Below are 20,704 nucleotides of genomic sequence, written 5' to 3' on the forward strand. Positions count from 1 at the left end.
GACCTGCATAGGGCTTCTTTAATTCCACAGCCCTTGTTGCTGAATAAAGTGGCTTGTTTTGACCATAAAAGCATATTGTAAGAGTCCAACTGCTTCCTGTGTGATGTCATGTCGGAGACGGACATAATGTATGGCCATGGCCAAGCAGTATGCCAAAAGTCAGGAAAGGCACGTCGCGTCACTCTCCACCTCTTCCTCTGGGCCAGGGAGGGCTGACGCAGTGGCAGTGGGACAGATGACCTCTTCTCATGCTATTGCACATTCTTTCCATATCTCAGTCCAAACAGACCTGTGATAACTATAGCCACTCGCGGGGGCGAGAGGGGCTCCCAGCCGTCAGTGTGGAATTTGGGGGCGACTCTCTCCCACTCGCTCCCAATCACGGCAGTGAACGCCCGCTCAGCTGGGGCTGACGTGGGAGAGGGGGCTGGGCGCCGCACTGGACAGGTCATGCCTGTCCCGCCGTACATCACACTGCTCAACTCTACCCCCTCCGCTCGGAGTACGTGCATATGTTAACATCTACACTGTCGTGGTGTCCACTATTTCTAGGCGCTGTTATCACTGAAGAAACAGAGCAGAACTGTGCTGTAGTCGTGCCCATAGTCTGCCCTGCACCCAGTTTCTCGGAAGTGTATTTTTAATAACTCTCTGGAATACTGACGATATAGCAAGACTGTAAAATCTGATGATTTTCTTTTCACCCCCAAGACAGTGCAAGATGAACAGATGAAAGATCAGCTGAAAGATCAGTTTAGTGTAGAGACTGGTACAGGGAGTTTGACATTGGGGGTGCTGTGTGTGTGTGGGGGGGAGGGGGGGTTGCGCTGCTGAACCTGAGCGGGTGCAAAAGCACTGAATGACAAATGGCCAGAGAATAAGCAGCACACAATCACCGTGCCACATCTGATATTGATATTTCAAGGCTCTGGTGTTGTGCAGCCTTAAATTATGCCACACAGCAGTCAACCATTAGTCATTCCCCAGCGCTGATGAGAAATCAAACAGCTGCTGTTTGCAAGGCCTCCCAGGAAAGAGAGGGCAGGCAGAGAGAGAGAGAGAGTGTGTGTGTGTGTTTGTGTGTGTGGTGGAGGGGGGACAGCGGCACTGAGCCATATCTGCACCACTTCAGTTCACTATTGATTGACAGCTACTTTCTCTGAAATGTCATCTATGTCATCCCGGATGTGGAGATTGCTGAATGCTGTCTTTACGGACACACAACTCCTAAGAGACTACAGGGAGTGCATTCAGTATGGGGGGTATTGATTCTTTCTTATCAGTGTGGGGGGTACAGTGGCAGACTTAACCAGAGTCATTTGAAGTATAGAGGTCCTTCAAAGTGACTGAGTGTTTGCACAGAGGGGAATCAGTATTTTGATTTGAACATCAGGATTAAAGATGCTTCTTAAGCCTTGATTTGCAAATGTTCACTTCAGAACCACTAAGTTGTTCCAAGTGGAGTGAGAGGCTGAAGCAAATCCTCTACATCAAGTGCTGTTGCTTTGAGTGGTAACTAAGGATGAAACACATACATGTAACTGTCAGATTGCCATAAAAACATGACCTGACTAGGATTTGTCCCTTTGCACTGACCCATAAAACGTAAAGGTTAACACTTGTAATCCAATGAAATTTAACGACAGCCATCTAGATCAAAATGAGTTGAGGAAAAGTGGTGGACAGACACAGTGATGTATCCAACTGAAAAATATGAATAAATTCCATTATTGGCAGCACCAGAGAACTCTCTCGGCTTTTAAACTAGCCTCAGATGAACTCATGCCATTCAACTGAACTGCAGATGTTTCCCAGGCAAAACTGCATTTAGTCAGACGTTATCACATCCCTGTTGTTCATTATAGCTGGCTTGAATTCCGTTCTACAGCCCATGTAAAATAATAAAGCAGGAATGGCTTTGTTGGATCAAACCACACTCAGCCTAAAAAGGCTTCACTTTCAACCAATCAGAATTTTGGAGCAATTTTGTCACAAACAAAATGTCCCCAGCAGCAGCACCACCAAGACACCGACGCCTAGAGTTGGGACAGGACATCCAGAGAGAATGAGCGTTTGTGAGAGGCATCAAGCTCAACATAGGCTAGCCTAAGCCATGGCAATTTCAATTAGTCTAAAGGTACTTGAACTCTGTCCGCGACAATTGCAGGATTTTGTTCTAGTGCTAATGCAATCATGCTGATCTAATGAGAGAGACAGGCATAGAAACCAAACACAAGGAAGGTTAGATCAGAATAATCTCTGTCAACACCATTATGTTGCAGTTTCTGAGCTGTTAAGCCTTTCGTCACGATCCAGTCACATATGAATGCTGGAAGGATCAGAGTTTTCTTGTTTTATGTAAACATAAACAGACATAAATTCAATAAATAAAGAAAACACTTTGTTAAGAAAAAAGATGGCAAAAGGAAATGAGCTGATAACTCAAAAAAGGACAATATTCACTGAATGCAGCACAAAGTACTGACAACAGCATTTTAATTATGATCAGAAAATATCTACATTGACAGGGGAGTCCAGGCTGCTTCCTCCCATGAGAAGCATGTCTGGGCATGTGTTTGACCGCTGATTTCCTATCGTGGGAGGCCACAAGAAAGTCTTGCTCATTTCTGCTGGATCAGAATCCACCCAATCCAGCTTGGCCGGCCTGTTTTTGAGTATTAAGTGTGTTTATTTGTTTCTTAAAAAGGATTTCCAGGATACTGAGAGTTCCCACATGTGATTCCCAGCCTCTCGGTAACACAGTAAGGAAAATAATGGGAGATCAGAATTATATTTCCCACACAGTCTAACCGTCCCAGTGGGAATTCCAAATCAAAGCCATCTCTGATAGGGGACTACTATAAGAGGGAACTGTGGTGGAGAGGAGATGTGCTTTAATTTTGCTCCAACATGCTAAACTTCTTAACAAATGTGGTGGAGTGGCATACTGTACACTCTGTGACTCATCAGGGCGATGAGACAAACCAGAATCTTTGAGCTCATTTATTTTTGAGTTTACCACATATTAAGACAGTCAGTCAGCAGCATACGTCAATGGAAAACATTTGTTCAACCCGGACAGAATGCGGATCAAAGTTGAAGTCTGACCTCCTAGATCTACTGCCTTGGTAATAATGTCACCAGTGCTGCATACATCACAGTCAATGGGGTCAGCTGACAGTTTGTTTTTAACACATCACCTGCTGGCTGGCTGATTCAGGTAGATGTATGGCCACCGCTCGCCGAGACCTCTGGGTCATGGGAGACCCTGCAGGGAGCCATCATGAGGGGAAGGGGCAGGTACGCTGGAGGCCCCTGCGGCTGGCCTGTGGGTTCTGGAGAGTGTTGGCACCCGCTGCCAGATTCCTGCTCGGCCTAAGCCTTGGCCCGAGACCCGCTCCGTTCAGCTCGCTCTGCGCCGAGCAAAAAAAAGTGGAGGGGGGGGGGGGGGGGGGGGGTCTGGCCTCCAGAGAGCCGACTGCTCAAACATGTTAAACAAACAGAAACATAACCTGTGTGGTCTGAGGCTTGGTGGCGTACGCCTCACCCTCAGACCAAGGAAGCTCGGATACATTTGCAGCTCGACCATTACAGGTCTTGTTTGTGCTGTTACTTTTGCTTTGGGCTGATATAGAAAACAAGTTTGCGGGAGATCGCAGAGCATGGAAAAATACTAGTAGTGACTGGCCTCTCTTTCACTAGGTGTTGACAGATGTTGGGCAAATGGATTCCCATTCATGGGCATAGTCTGGGTGAGCCCAGCACAGCCAGAGGGGCAGTGCATTGCCACGCAGTGCAGCACGAAACCGCTCAACTCAACTAGACATCCTTGTCCTGATCGATTTTACCAAAAAAGGGGACTGATGGAAGACTGGTACACACCTCTCAGCCAAAACATCATGAGTGAGAGTGAGACTGCTCCCATCACTGAGGGGGTCAATTGGGCTTTCCACATCAACACATCTGGTGAATCAGATTTTCTTCCATTAAAAGCGATGACTCACCAGCTAAGAGGTTAACTGCTGCCACGACCTCAATTTGTCTCCTTGCACAGGCGTGGCATCCTGATTTCACCCACATCTCGCTGTTCACAAGAGCCAAGACACAGAGACACAGAGACAGAGGGAGAGAGAGAGAGAGAGACAGAGAGAGAGAGAGAGAGAGAGAGAGAGAGAGAGAGAGAGAGAGAGAGAGACAGACAATGCTATATAAGGCTCGGTGCACCATGGCTGTGGCACTCTACTGTAAGTGCAGCGTGCCTTGCCCTGGTAAGGTGCGAGGGAAAGGGCCTGGACCAAACGCTTGTTTACACAGCATCTTCTCTTGCTTTTCCTTTTTAAGAGGTCCTGTTACCAAATGCGTCTCAGGCCCCTGTATTCCCATCTCCAGCACTAATATTTACAGTGCCCTTTGCGGCCTGAGAGAGGAAGTGGGCTGAGGTCTGCGCCGATGGCGCAGCGGCACTCTTGGCTCCGCCCACACCACGGGGTCACGTCCAGGGTGGAGAGGCTGCGCGCATTGGGGCCAGGATGTCCTGCCCCAGGTGGTGCCAGCAGAATAGCAGTGAAGGCAGAGCTGCAGTTCAGTTGGAAATTCTATTTGCAGCACGTGTGTGTGTGTGTGTGTGTGTGCATGTTTGGGTCTGTGCATACTCAAGAGACCATGTGGAGAGATGGCCATAAATCTCACCTTTTGCTAAACAGTTACTCTCCCTCTCCCCCCCCCCCCTCCTTCCCCTGTCTCATGCTTGCTCCTCCTCGGCTTATCTGAAGTTCTTCTTGCTTTTCCTTCCCTCATTACCCCTTTCAGTATTCATCATACTTTTTTTGCCTTCCATTTCCAGCTCTCTTGCAGTCTCCCTCCCCTCTTCCTCTCGTTCACTATCTCATGTGACAGAACAAGGGTGCAAGGGCACAGAGGAAAACCGAGGCATAGGAGAACGACAACGAAAAAAAAAAAAAAAAAAAAAGAAGCCTCTCAGGACCGGCTGATTAGTCAACCGTTAAGAGGGAAAGACAAATAAACGTCAGGGCTTCACACAGCTCTCCCCCGGGTATCTTTTACTTCTCCTTTTAGAAATGACTGCTTCCTCTGTGTCTAATTCACTAGGCCCCTCCACAGTGTGTGGGAAAAGAAAAATACATCCATATGTACGTCCACTAGTGTTAAACAAGTGTGGGTTTCACAGCTGTGTTGCCAACCATGTCAAATAGAAGACAAGCACCAAGGGGTGGATAAAATGTTATACTATTTAATTTGCTGTAAGGCCTAATAGCAGACCTCACAGCATACACTCACTGTACACACACTAATATTTTTAGCTTTTTGTAAAGATATTCAGGTATAGGAAAGTCAGATGTGCTTACGTAAGAATGCTTTGATCTTCTTCTTAATAGGGAAGGAGTCTGCCCCGTTGGGCTCGGAATAGCCCCCTGATCAAGATGAGCAGAGTCGTAGTCTACCCAAGCAATTAACACAAGCCTAGATCAAACAAATCCTGGGCTCTGGAAACCCAGGTTAGTGTGGGCAGGTTGAGGAAACATGATTCTGACAGTCGTGAGCGCACAGGGATCTGCTCTGTGCGGCATCTTCCACCTCTCCCCTGACACACTCATGCTTTGATGGATTTCTCACAGGAGCACACCTCTGAAAATGTCTTGTTTAACTCGTATGCATGTCCACAGAGGAAAAAGTAGAGCAACTGAATTTAAATAAATATTCTTGTCCTCAACAATACATGTTCCAAATGATCAAGAACCTAGCACAAGAGACTATCAGGTAGATGTTATTTAGTGCAGAGGGACCAAATTAATCACCTGTCTGTTTTTTTCTTTTTCCACACCCAGATCTACTTCAGATTTGAAATATGTTCACGCACACCAATTTTCAGCTGTACATGAACAAGATTTTTTTACTCGGCAAGAATCAAGGTATCTTGAGGATGCCTATCTGATGGCTCTCTGGGTATGCTCAAATGCTATACCCTGAAACTGGACAGGCACAGGCCATGAGCAAGGGTGTACACGCACGCACGCACACACATACATACACACACACACACGTCAGTCATCCTTAGAGCACAAACATTCCATTTACTCACACAAGGGTCTTGTGCTCCCCATGCCCTTGCAAAAGATGTGAATGGAGAGTCTTTGCTTTTAGTGCAGACATGTCCTTGGGCCATGCTCAATCCCCATGGCCCCACATGGGCAGCTGCCTGCAATTCCTGATGACCTTTACCACCTCTCAAAACATGTTGGCAAAACTCCCCATTTATTTCTTGTCTAGGTCTGTAGAAGGCACCAGAATGGGCTTTATCAAATGGTATTTACCAAGTAATCATTAATGAATTTCACAATGCAGTTTTAACTAAAGAAAAACACTGGGGAAGCCAAGGTCAAGAGCATAAAAGAGGAGTCAGACAGAAAATGACCTGGTAAGAAGCCAATGGCTCAGCCCAGCGACAAGCAGGGCCAAACCCTGGCCAATCAAAACAGACCTCCTAATTCCGTTTCCATAACAGAGTGTGGAGCATGCAGTCGTTGTGGCGATTATAGTGATTAAGTGAGCCTGAAGCCAGTGTGATTGGGAATCAGCGGTCTGATAAAGAGAGAGAGTGAGAGAGCATGGGACAGGAAGAGTGCTGAGGATGTGACACACCGCCAAATGCGCATTCATCATGATGTCACCGTTTTCCCTGTCCGAGCCAGGGTCGGAAAAAAAGAGCTCAGCCCAATCCAGGCACCAAGGGCTTACATCACATTCAAACGAGATCACCTACTATATTTAAACATGTGAAAGCGCCCACCGGGTTCACTGTCGAGTCCAAACTGCCCCCTCTTCACCAACCCCCCCCCCCCCCCTCCCTCCCCACCCCACCCCACTCTGCACTGCCCTGATCTGACCATGTGCATATGGATGCTGCAGCAGTCCACACAGTGGAGAGTAATGGGCACTGGCTGCTCAAGGGGCAAAAGGCATTTCTAAACTGTCGCGGTGAGGGCAGTCACCCATGGAAATCTACTGTGGACAGGACGCAGTGTTTATGGCTGGCAGTAATTACAGTTTGGTGGAGTCCCCAGCTTCGAAATGGAGCAGTACAAAGCACACCACTGGTTTCGCTGGCAGGCCAGCAGAACCATTAAATCTGTCGGCAGTTCAAAAGATGGAGATAAAGTGCTGGATGTAAACGTCATGGGAGAGGACCTCCCAAACACTGGCGCTCTCTGGCGCCCAGGAACTCTACAGTGTTGCAGGACAATTGCATAACTGAGGCTCTAGCCAATGGTATAGCCTACTGCTGTTCTGATCAATTGCAAATGACGTTTTGATGCTATGAGTGTTACCCTGAGCTCCTGGACTAGGCCACTTAGGCATCAATGTGTATCAACATTAGCCTAATGCATGCTTAATCATGACTTTTACTGGACAGAACTGAATGCATTAACAGAGCTGAAAATCATTTGCCAAGGTCTTCAAGGCTGAGGCATAACAAAATCCACTATCCACAAGGAATTCAGTGATTGATTAAAATATATTCAATGCAAACTACTATTGTTACTGTTACTCTAGTCACTTTCCAAATTAAGTCCATTGGTAATAGGAGCTTGATAGAAACAAGCTCATACTTGCCTTGTCAACTGCAACTCGCCTTAGAGTACTTACCCCCCAGAATTATCATATTCACTGTGCGACTGAGAAATGAAAAAAAAAACTTGTTCTATAATCATCTCTCACTTCAGTAAAAATGCTACTGTCAACAGCTATGAAAACACTGTCAAGCTAATGTGCAGACATGTATTATACCTGCAGTGTGCACTCATCATTCACTAACAAATTAACCACAAAATACCGAAAGCACCTCCAAAAACAGTCACACATGCACACACAAAATCTCCAATCAGCAAAACAACGACTGGCTTTTTTCCGGGCCAACTGTTCTGGCGAACCCATCCCAGTGACATCAGCGTCCTTATTTACCCAGCACGGCACCATGTTCCGATTCCGTTTGAGCATATGGTGGTGCCGATGAAGGGGAGCTTTGTCACGTTTCAGGTAAACGAGACGCGAGCCGCAGGTGGGCTGCCAGACCAGGCCCGCTCCCGAGAAGCGCGCTGGCTCCACGCCAACCGGCTCCAGCAGCTAGGATGTCCGTATGCATACCACAGCCCCTAGCCCCTGACACAAGGAGAGAGAGAGAGAGAGAGAGAGAGAGAGAGAGAGAGAGAGAGAGAGAGAGAGAGAGAGAGAGAGAGAGAGAGAGAGAGAGAGAGAGAGAGAGAGAGAGAGAGAGACACTCCATCTGACCTATCAGCAGGAGGTGTGGGCCAGCCAGATTTTGTTGTCAGAGGCTGAGCTTTTTCGCAGGGCAAACAAGGAAATCTCAGTCCCAGCCTGGGCCGTCTGGCATTCTAATGAGAAAGAGAGAAAGAGAAAGAGAAAGAGAAAGAGAGAGAGAGAGAGACCTCAAAGGGCGCTTGGTCTGTTGCAGGTACCAGAAAAAAGGATAAAAAAACAGCAACTTTCTGAACATCTCCTCAAGTTAAGGCTTGCCGACTTGTTGAGTCAGCATGCCTGATAAAATTAGGTTCTCACCTCTCTGCAATACCTGACAGACTGGTTCGCATTACTGCAGTAGTCTGGAGCAAATTTAAAAAAAGTTGCTGCTTCATGCTTCAATAGCTGCTTGGCATCTGAAAGTGCAAGGTTTTGGGAAGCACAGGAAAGGGACCCAGCAAAGAAATAGCAGTGACACCAAGTATGACCACCTCGCCCAATGAAAGCGAGGATATCTCCGTGGTAACGGGGCCATGGCGCGCCTCATCGAAGAGAGAAGTGGAGAACGCATTGAGCTTGTTGATTTGGGCAGAGGAGAGAGTGCTTTCATCTGCCGGCTGTGGAGAGGGCTGAGTCGAGATGGAATCAGCAACTCCTATCTTGAGTGCCCAGCCTGCCACTGCAGCGGACCTCATTATCTGAGGGACGGCGAGACGGACAGCCAAGCATCAGAGGAGGGAAGACTTCAAATAAGCCCATAATTGCACTGTTTGCAACAAATTCAACTGCAAGCTTCTTTCTCTCCTCTCCCTTACTCTGTGTGCGTGCGTGTGTGTGTGTGTGTGTGTGTGTGTGTGTGTGTATGAAAGAGAGAGAGAGAGTGCAAATCTTAAAATGGTCTAAAATTTAAAGTCATTAAAAGTTGCAATGGTCACTGGGCATGTATAATAACGGGCGTGACACCGATTTAGATTTCCTGTTGATTTTTATCACACTGCGTGTTTGACAAATGAGCTAAGTGCTTTCAAAGCAAACATTACAATGGAGTGGTGTAATAAAATAAAGCAACCCGATCCTCTGCTCCCTCAAAGGCCGGGCTGAGGCCATGTGGCTGGGGAGTAGCGTCAGTGTTGGGGTGGGGGAGGTCTGGGGGGGGGGGGGGCAGCGAGGGATTAGACATGAGCAGTGAAAAACCAGTGGCCTTGCCAGCAAAGCACACTCTGCTCATATAGCCCAATAAAGAGACCTGACAACTTTGTTTGATCACTCTGTACAACAAGGAGGATGGGTGGTTAAAGGGGGGAAAAAATCTGTCAAGCTTTGCTTGCTTTGGAGGTGGCTCACAGCCTGTAGCCTATGTCTCTCCTGTCCATATGTGTTTGAGTGAGTGGATACTGTATGGTTTGTGTGCAAAGTCTCCAAACAAGATCACACACACGCACAGAGACAAAGGGGGGTAGGGGGGCACTACTCTTGTCACTCGCCACTAGCAAGTTCATGCTGTTACACTCACCTCACCCCCCCTCCCCGGCTCCCTCCTGTTCTCCTCTCTAATCTCCCTGCCAACCGTGGCGGCATGCCAGCAGCTCCGCTCCACCCCAGACGTCCAACCATCAACACTCCACCTCTCTCCTACTCCCCTACACTTTGAGCATTCCTCAACTCCTGTATATGGACTTCCGCCACGGTTGCCACTACCACTAGCGATTTCACGCCATTCTCAGACAGCCATGTCACAAGCATCTTAGCATTGCATCCCCACAGACAGCTACAACCACCTAGCGCCCAATATAGCCACCACAGGGAACCGGACTAAAGGTGTTTGTTTTTCTTTTCGTGCTCAAAGCCTGAATGCGTTTCTGTCCACCCCCCACCCCTAACTTGCATAATGAACAGTGAGCAAAAGCAACGGCTGCTGGAACACTAGTGTGACATGCACTAATACCACAGATGATTCATAGAGTGGAGACATTGGACGAGATTAGCTCTTGTGTTACATGCCAATGCTGCGCAGCCAACAGTGGTGACAAACAATAGTGTCTGCCTTTTATACATGCATGCGGTCACAGATGTATTTTGACTCCGCAGTTCCATGTCTCAACTCAAATAAAGTTACGGGAAACATATCAGTCCACTGAAATTGCTTAAGACCTCTTTGCATGTCTAATGCATGTCTTTAGCACAGTTTAATAAGAAAGGGATTTCAGTGATCAAAGTGATTTCTGGAGCATCTACAGTACAAGGGCCTATCTGCCATCTCGGCCTTGGACAATTCCTGAGCTATGCCAAGTACGTGCGCAATGAACAAAGATGATTACTTTCAAAAACAACTGACACACAGCACTACAAATTAGGTTGACAATGTCCCCACTGTGGTTCTTTTTGTCTGGCATACCGGACTAATCACTCAACTATTGTGGTGGACAACCACTAAGTGAGCTATCCATGGAAACTGGACAAACACTGCAACACTGCATTGCAAAACCGCATTACAAAAATAGCCTGACTCAAGTCTTTCAGTTACCTGTAAGCAAAGCAGAGGTGGAGATCAGTTTGCAATAGCTAGCTTGGCCAAGTTTAGTAGGTATCAGCACACAGCTAGCATGGTGGAGCATAAAGACATATTAGTGCTCGCCGCCCATTCAGATTTACCAAATGCCTATTCATTCTTCTGATTCACCCCACTCAGGCTAAATATGGTCAGTCTGTAAGCATGTAAAATCAACTGATGTTACAGACAAACTGAAAGCTGTAAACCAAATGCTCACCAAACGCTCACAAATTACAGACCAACCAAAGCAAAGCCAGATAAGCAGTGTTAAACTGAATTTTTAAAGTTCACTGGATGAAAATGACACCTACCCTTGGGACTTCTGCAGGGCATCCAGAATGAATGCATGTATTGTACCATATGTGACTTAGGCCTTCTTTGTGAATATCACATTACCCATATGACAGCTACAAAGTTCAAAATTTTGGCAAAAAACATGGAACTTTTCTCGCTTTCTCTCTCCCTCTTATTCTCGAGCTTCCATTCTCCTTGCCTCCAGCATAAGAACAAATAAGGACGTCTGACAGAATCTGGTTGTGGTTCTAGCAGCGGTTTACTCTATTGTCGTGACATTTCTTTCAAGATTAAATTTCAGTTCATGCATGACCCACCAATATATCATTTAATTCAGAGTGATGCTGCAAATATGTTGAGCACTTCAAAGTGCCATGAGAAATCAACTGTGATCTCTCTGGACATCAAGAAAAGTACACCATTTTAAGCGAGACACCAGAGGCAAGAGAGAGGAAAGCAAATGTGTCTGAATCCTGGTTATCTTTGACAGGGAAAGAAATCATTGTGACCTAATTAACTATCTGAGGTAGGCTATTATTCATTAAGTTATGACAGTGGTTTAAGCTGGCACCTTTTCAACCTCTATTATACATAGACACAAATATAAAAACCCTGAAGGCTGAAATGCCAATAAATCTACGATATAATTTCACAGTGCATAGAAGGAATATGGGGTGGAATAGTAATGTGTGGGTGAAAACATCAGAGACATTCCTGCAAAACTATGGAGAGACAACCTAAATTGAAGACCACATAGAAGCCTGCAGCCCGGTTAGTAAACAGCTTTTGAGTTGCCCTCACCACTCTTGCACACCATCATAGATCTCATCTTAGTGACTCTGGAAGGGGCTGCCAAGAGATAAACCAAAAATGAGGAAAGAGAGAGAAAGAAAGGCAGTGTTTGTGCAAATTGATGGGTTTGGTTTCCACAGCACCAAGCACTTGTTTTCTTTCTCTTGTTCTCAGGAATTTTGCGACCTGGGTCTGGCGACGAGCTCAGCCCTCAAACACAACACAAAGCAACAGGGCTCGTTGAGTGGGCGCTGAAGATCGGGCTCAAGATTGCATTCGGGCATGTCATGAAACCTGCCCTCCTCCTGCCATGGCTTATGCATCGCATCTCCACACCAAGCCCAGAGCGGGCATGCCACAGCTCACACTCGCCTGCGTAAACAAGGCAACCGGTAAGGTATGGATACGTGGGGGTGGGGGGGCGCTTATCTGCCTAGCACCGCAAGTGTGCCGCTAATTTTAGCAGCAGCCCCAGTATGAGTACAGGAGGCACGCTAACCACAAATATGGATACAGTGTTGTCCCTCTATGCAATTAACCACCAGGAAAACGACCAGCTTGACTCTCGGGATGTGTGCATGTGTGTGTGTGTGTGGTGGTGGGGGTTTCGGAGGCAACACGACAGCTGGCCAGCGCAGAACAATGTAATTACACACCATTATGGCGAGCTGATTCAACCTGGAAACTGCTGGAAATTCCATCAGGACTTTATGAACTGACCCCAAGCACACATGACTTTCCAAAGCCAGAATCTTGCACCTGTGACTGTGCATGGTAGATAAGAGCACAGACAACACATGTCTCAGCACAGCACAAACAGAGTTCTGTTTACTTGGAGTAAGGTTGCAGCGAACTAGTGGTATTGGATGGTCAGGATATTATCTGGGTGACTGATAAAAATAGTTCCTTGTGTCTGAAACTCTGAATTGTAACATGTTATTCACTCTTTAGCCTGTTAGTCCAAAAGAGGCTCATATGAAGAGGTACGCCAAGGGGAAACTGTGAGGACTGGAGTTGACGTTCAGATCTTGAGCATAAAACTGAGTGGACAGAGCTAAGGAGAAAAACAATGACATCATGGAAGAATATTCCAGGCCAGCAGAGGTGATCTCTACCAAAATTGCAATTTTATGAACACAAAGTAGTGATTTACTATCAGAACCACATGGGCTAAGGTAAAAACTTTCATGGTCCTCTTTGGTTTCAGTTCAAAATCCCTTGTTACATTCTGAAAATCAGGTCCATGCAGAAGAGACAGGTTTCAATATGGCTATGAGAAAAACACGACTCGTCATGAACAGCCAGGGCAATATCCTTCAGGGAATTGTAAAGGACACAGAGGAATTTGAGAGATCATGCCAGGAGCAAGGGAGAGAAAAAAGGACAGAGGGGATTTTTTCCCCTGCCCTGAACGCTTCCTGGAGAAGATGTGCAGTGGGAATAAGGAATGAGACGTTAGACTTACCTGTTACAGTCATCACAACTACGGTGCACAAACAGCTAGCCGGCAGCTTCACCTGTGCCAAACAGGCAATAAACACAATCGCTTCAGCCAAAGGAAGACTTCAGTACTCTTGCAAAGCACTCTGCCTCCCCCTTTCCCAACCTACTACGGATCTGAACATCAGCAGTGCTAGGTCACGGGGGTATATTTAAACCTGCCTGAGTGATATAGGAGACTTTCTGAGTGGCACAGAGCGAAAGGTGTGCGCTGTTTGAACAGACCCCCCGAGGCTGAGGGCTCTGCGGGGCTATGACAGCAGACGCCGCAGAGTCCAAGCTCGCTGCTCTCAAATACCTCTTTCTAGTGCTACCAGACCTGTCACTCTTGTCTCACGCGATGAAAATAACACGGTCATCACCACCTTTGCCGACCATGCACACAGCAGCCAAAACAAGAGCCATCCACACAGTCATCCGTGCCTGGGCCACTTTTTAATTTGGTCTCCGGTTTCTGGGGTGAGCAATGTAGGTGAGTCAGGCTTATCATCACAGCTGTGTAATTTTCAAAGCGCAAAAAAGAAACAAAACAAAAAAACTCCCTCTCCAGTTCCCAGATAGGCTACAATGCTGTGGGTGTTTCTTACCGTGGAATCATACCAACATTCTGTTTCTTTCACATCCGTTTCTACAGTGGAGCAAAGCAGAATACACATGCATAATAATGTGCCACTGTATTTAGATGAAGCAAATACTCATTATGTCAGTTTGAAAATGGTAGCTAGAGGTTTCTAGCTGTTTCACCATGTGTCTAATTACTAGACACGAGGCAAACATCCGCAGCGGTTCCATTCTCCTATCCATCTCATCAGCCTGCTAAGCTGCAGGAATGGGGGAAAAGGTCTTTGGAATGCAGAGTTTGCTGGAGCAGACACTAAACTCCAAAACAGAGATCTCATTTCACAGTCGCCTAGAGTGATCCAGTTATTTTACAGAAACATTTCAGTTATCTTAGCCAAAACACCATGAGGCCTAGACCATTTTCTCAGACATAATATGCTTGCACAGGATGCATGCACAAATACAGCCTCAAATATTCCTAATTTAAATGTTTCATTACTTAGCCTAATGTAATACAGAGGACAAGCCCAAAAACTGTGAGATTTTAGAGAAGCCATCCCTTACTACCAAATAACATGCTTGTTAAAATCATTAAAAGGTATTCAAATGTCAAGGTGACCTGTCTCATGCACAATGCATAAAATCCAATTAATGAAGACTCACTGCAAACTCTGCCAAATCAGAAGGATTAATCTGAAAGATTAAGAAGAGACCACAGTCAAACATAGCACATGGGCGTCGCTGGCACATCCAAACTTCCCATTTTGATCACTGGCTTTGCAAAAAGGAAAAGATGTGTGCTTCACACGCTGATCGTGTTTGTGTATCTGCAGTTTATGGTTTCAGGGAGGGGCATTTTGCCATGGCAACCAGGGTATTCAGACTCTTCACCTCCCGTTAACCCTTTAAAGCTATGACCTCTGCCCTTACCAACATCAAATAAATGGGCACATGTAAAGGTGTCCATGTGGCCTGTTTAAAATGCAGGTCACTGGGTTTATGGAGAGGCTCAGGTTCTGGGAACGCATCGTGGGTGTCTTGGTGTCTGTTCTCTGGTCCATTGAAACCAACATGCAACCAACCAACATGACTGTGCAGTAATAGCCTAATGCATCAGTTGGTATAAAGTAAGCAAATAAAGTATTACTGTATACTGTTACTACAATGTTATAACAGGAGTTAGAGCTATCTGGGGGTGTTGATTTGCGATGTGAGGTCCAGGTCTCCTCTTAAGGGGGTAATCGGAGCTGCCACTGCATCTGCTGAGTTCACGTTCCACACAAGATGATGAGTGCGTGGAACATCTCTGAGCGAGTGTGACCTACTAAACCTCCGTCCATCAGGTCATGCTAACTACTGCAGGTCTCTCCATGCCAAGCTCCGAACAGCCAGCTTCCAGCTTTTGTGGAGCCACATTAACACTTCAAACAAGAGGGCAAAAACTGGGTGTCATGTGCTCAGCCGCTGGAGAAAATTCACTGTGACAATCAATGTCAGGCTGCAGTACAGCTTTTTAGGAGTGCTGGCATCCTAAGAGAAAAGGACTAGTACAATACTTCACATCAAAGACTTCTGTTCTACTTCATAAAAATGATTGTGGCAGAAAGGAAATTTATTCTAAGAGGCTTGCATTATGAATAAGTCTGTGACAGTTTGGCGCCTCTAATTCATGAGAACACATTCTTGTGGGTTTCCATCATTTGCGTTGGACATTATTTAACGACAACTATTGCACAACTTTTTTTTTCATAGAGGTAAAAGCTTGCCATGTTTCACTTTTCTGTAAGTAGAAATGAATGTTAACTATAATTGCTAGTTTACCTTTATGATTACCACAGACCCACAAAGTGAAGATGCATAGAATCTTTATTTCTTTGAGAATCTCAAAGAGCAGATGTTGCCTTTGTCTCTTATTTATGTTGAATATTGACTTTATTGACTGGAAACACTAAACCAAACACCAAATTGCTTATAACAAGCCACCATCCTGCTAGAACGCTCAATGCTCAACTAACATGTCATGTTTCATCCAAAATGTTATGAGGTTAGTGCCCCCCCCCAACCCCACTCCGCCGACTAAGGCAAGTTGACCAACCACGGTCTGTGTTGCTTCGACGTGAAGTTACAATTTTGAGGAGGTGTACGTCAGGAGGTACATGGTGACACAGAGGCTCTGCATAGTGACAGCGTCGATTCGACGCAAACCCATAAACTAGGCTTAAGACTCTGTCCTTTGGCTGTCCTGCCCCTGGCCTGCCCCCTCCAGGCCTCTAGGTCACACCTGTTCTCCAGCTCTGACTGAGGGGAAGGGGAGAGTTCAAAGAGCACGGTGTCACATAACATTTCCTCAACAAGATCACGGAGGATTCCAAGCAATTCAACAAAAACGAGAACATATGTGCCAAACAATAAGTAAACAAACTGAGGTTCTTGTGGATCTCCTGCTATCCAAACCTACTGTCATAAAGTTCTGTTTTAGGATACAGTACATGCATCACAAAAGTTGTGATTGTTGTTTTCTGGATAGAATGTAAAGATAGCTGAAAACTACCTACCACTGAACACACTTTAAAAAGCTGGCTGGTCTACTTGTATTAGTATGAGCAAAAATGCCAATAGGAACACAGATCAGTACAATTCTACTAAAGGGGGGTCATATTTTCCCAGAGAGGCAGAACAGCAAAATCCAGACTCAAGTAAATTTAAGTAAAACCTAAAGATGCTTGTTGATGCTTGGTATTCATGGCAAATAAAAACATTTTCTAAACCAAAGTATTCTGGCTGTGCTTCCAACTATGGAAAACAAGAGAAAATATATCCACAAGAGAAAATATATCCACACACATATCTTCTATGCTCCCAGTGTAGTTTGATGAGTATGTTTCGACCACTCAGGTCTTCGTTGGGTACATATTGCTTCCAGCTATATCAGGTTGATATCCAAAAGCAGCAGACCCACTGATGGTGCACTATGAGGGCTCATTGCACTTGTGATATTGTGTAGATATTTAACACAATAAAGTTACTCATAATGCTGCACAATAAAGGGAAGTAAGTGTGGTAATGTGTTTGCTCTAATTGTGAGGTCACATGTGCATGTGTTTGATCAGTGTCTCAATACCTAGTAGTGGACATTGGTGACATTGTTGGAGAAAGTGGAAGTCTGAATTCAATTGAGCAATAATAATTCAGTTACAACCTGCAATTGTATGTGCATAGAACCAACCACACATACCTAGCCAACATAGGCTACTTTGAAACATTTTCGAAACAGGATTGACACGTTAGAATGTTACTGTAGGTATATTGGTTACTCTTCTTCACTAGACACTATTATGTTCTTCACAAATACATGAATTGTTCACTCGTCCCTTTCAGGCAGCCAATGATGTGCACATGGTCACATACACACGGTGTGGCCCCGTCGCAGACAATTGACACGACACATATCGTCCGACCGTCTGATGAAAAATAAACCTACGTGCATTTGGCCTACTCTGTGTTTATCTGTGTTGGACTTACTATACTTTAGCATTCTGTATTGTGGTTTGACGTCACATCATAAAACAGGGCGAGCGAAACGTGATTAGACCAGTGTCAATACAGAATCACAATATGTGTAACGGACTATAACAGATTATCTAAGTCACAGGCTAATTAAAATGTTTTTGTCGACAAATGTCTAACGTCTTGTGTATTTATTGTATCATTACTTTACAGCAGTGAATACCCACGAATATGTTATCATTTTGCTATTAAATGCTATCGAGTTGTTGCAGGTAAACTTTTAGCTAGCTTGGTGACTTTGTGCACCACAGCAGAACAGCAACCAAACTAAATAGCTTTACTGGCAACAACTGTCAGATAATAACAACAATGCAAAATGTTTATGATATGACGACACGAAAATAGAATACACCCTCTGTGTAACGGCCACATTTAAACTTTCCTCTGTATCAAATATATAGTTACGCCTGTGTCTTCAGACTGGGAGAACTGGAACTTTTTTCCTTACCCCGTTAGCAGTTTTGTGGTCCGTCACATTCCTTTAAAGTCGTGACACCATTTTAATCCGAACACGGTGAACTGTCCTGCGATGGAAATGTCGAATCCGTCCAATGTATTTATTGGTTGATAAAAGTAATCACGCGTCGCTGGTCTCGCACACTTTAGCTCTCCGCCGCAGCATTTCCAGCCATTCGCGTGAACGCGCGCATACGTAGTTAAGGGCGGTCTCTAGTCTCAAGTGCTGGTAAGCAGTTCGCTTACCAGAATGTCGGACACGCGCGTCGTTCACATGAGATAGACTGAAATGTTGGTTCTGAGGTCCAAATCCACTGAAGTAAAATGATGTCTTTATTTCTTATATCTTTAAGATATATCCATTACCATATTTGCTCTGAGATATGTTTTTATGATTATTAATAAGCTAGACTATATAAAGATATTTTATTTAAAAAAAGTAATTCCCTTTATGTGACTTCTTGAAAATGAAAAAAATCAAATGGTGGACAAAGACTTTGGGCTTGTTTGGGAAATGGGGGTTACACATCACAGCTGGCAATGACATGGCAGTGGTAGCCTATAATTTGCTCGTCATACATACTTGTTGAATGGTCTTGGTAAACATTGTAGAGCAGGCTTCGGAGTTCCCCCTCTGATCCTAGTTTCTGTTGGCCCCTGTCCTCGTGAAGGGGAGGGTGGATCAGTGAGGTGGGTCGGCAGTCAACAGTGATGTGGGGGAGTGACTCATGTCTTTACACATTCCAGACATTGTTTCACCTTCACCAGCCATCAGGGCCAAGGTTTTCCAAGGCTGGGAAGGGACAGTGGAGATGATGACAGACGGCAGATCAAGGACAAGACGGCTGCATCAAAATTGGAAGCCTCACATTCGGAGTCCCCACAACTTCACTAGAGGTGTTTAGATGGAGCAGGGAGGAATATGAAACCTTCATTTTTCTATTGTGGGGTCATACCTTTTCAGCAATTGTGGTGATGAGCACAGTACCCAGTGAGTTGTTATTCACTAGGGCTAGACTACATGAGTTAAGAAAACAGAAACTTTACTTTGATGTGTTGACTAATACTGCTGATCATACCATGATGACCCTAAGACATTGGATTTTGTAGTGCAGTGGCTCCACAAGAGGGAGTTTTCATGACAGGGATTACTAGCAGTATTAAATCAATTCAATCTATTCTGAAGTCATGTAAGAGACATTCAGGAGATAAACAAACATTAGACCAGCTTAACCATAATTTTCCTTAACATGAATCACTATTAAGTAAATGACTTGATATGCTTTCTATTTGACTAAACTCAAATGCTTAGTATTATTATATTTGGGGCAGCCGTGGCCTACTGGTTAGTGCTCCGGACTTGTAACCGGAGGGTTGCCGGTTGGAACCCCGACCAGTAGGAACGGCTGAAGTGCTTGTGAGCAAGGCTGTAGCAGGCAGCTCACTGCGTCGGGATTAGTGTGTGCTTCACCTCACTGTGTGTTCACTGTGTGCTGAGTGTGTTTCACTAATTCACGGATTGGGATAAATGCAGAGACCAAATTTCCCTCACAAGATCAAAAGAGTATATATACAGTATACAGTATGACACATATGTTAACTCAGTAGCCAATAAGTAACTTAGTTCTCCAAGGTAATGATGATAAGCAAGTTCTCCTGTCCCCTAGTTTGCATTGTGTGGAGGAAATAATTCATGAAGAGCTATCACAAACTATCACTGCATACAAATGTGATCAAATTGTGTTGCTTCTTTGTTAACGTAATGCAAGCAAAGATTTAAATCAGCATAGATGAAAGGGAAATGTTGACTCAGAGGGTGAGAATGCAGTACACAGGACAAAGCAGTACCGAGTGGCTTTCACTGAAAAGAAAACAATGCATAATTTATCATACATCAGTAAATCTGTATAATACTCGTCAGTGAAACAGCAGAAATCGTAGAGCAATTATTTTTCTTTTGCTTCAAACTTAATGGATTTTAGTATCAACCATGACAAGTCACCTCATTCAAGTTTGTAATCAATGACACCTACAAATACAAAAAGTAACTTAATGCTTTGTAAGCTCAAAGTTGTCCTGTTGGGTAGCAGGCTATTTTTGGGCCATGGCTTTAAAAAAAAAAAGGAGAAGCCCCAAGCAGATATCTGTGCCAGCTCAAGGGAGAAGGATGTGAGTCCAGCTCAGCGCATGACTTCTGACTCACTCACACATCCTGCATCCCTCCCCAGCCCCTCTCATGGAAATGACTTATTTCTCAGACATGGGACTCTGTCTAAACCTCACCCATTGTCCACTTCACATGACCCCCCCCCTCCCCCCCCCCCTCCCCCATCCTGCTCAGGAAGCTGGGGAAAAGTAGATGACCCTGCCATATTAATGGGGGGCATGAGAGGTGGAGAGGTGGTGGAAGCATGAGATTATTCATTCGGGAGTTTTTACCCACCTCTCCGGCAGGGGCATCTTCTCAAGCACGGGGGTGTGGCAACATATAGAGTCAGGGTCATTCAAGCAAACAAACTTTACTGCTTGCACTATGTGCATGTCAAAATGACTTGGATTTCTAGAGTCATAAACACTTGTGGTTATAGGAATGGAAGCCTTGACCATGATACTCATGAATCAAAATGGGAACACACCACCATGGGAACTACAACACTGGGCAACACTCGTTCTACTTGGCAGAGGAAGTGAAAGCGATAAAGAGGG

At 45.2% G+C, this 20,704-nt stretch overlaps 1 protein-coding gene across 7 annotated transcripts in view; it reads right to left on the bottom strand.

The window, feature by feature from the left end:
• peak1 (pseudopodium-enriched atypical kinase 1) overlaps positions 1-18,600 on the bottom strand; it is a 96,981-nt gene extending 78,381 nt beyond the window's left edge. For 2 of the 7 annotated variants that reach the window (XM_042109044.1, XM_042109038.1), the window contains exon 1: positions 17,991-18,182. The gene's annotated coding sequence lies outside the window, so the exon portion shown is untranslated. Of the gene's footprint in view, positions 1-7,980; positions 8,177-8,307; positions 8,327-13,379; positions 13,512-14,638; positions 14,669-17,990; positions 18,183-18,581 lie in introns of those variants that run through there. The other 5 variants (XM_042109039.1, XM_042109043.1, XM_042109042.1 and 2 more) reach the window with 5 other exon arrangements.
• Between the last annotated feature and the right edge of the window lie 2,104 nt (positions 18,601-20,704).

The sequence above is a fragment of the Alosa sapidissima genome, chromosome 11 (genome assembly GCF_018492685.1).
Source record: "Alosa sapidissima isolate fAloSap1 chromosome 11, fAloSap1.pri, whole genome shotgun sequence".
Lineage (NCBI taxonomy): Eukaryota > Metazoa > Chordata > Actinopteri > Clupeiformes > Clupeidae > Alosa > Alosa sapidissima.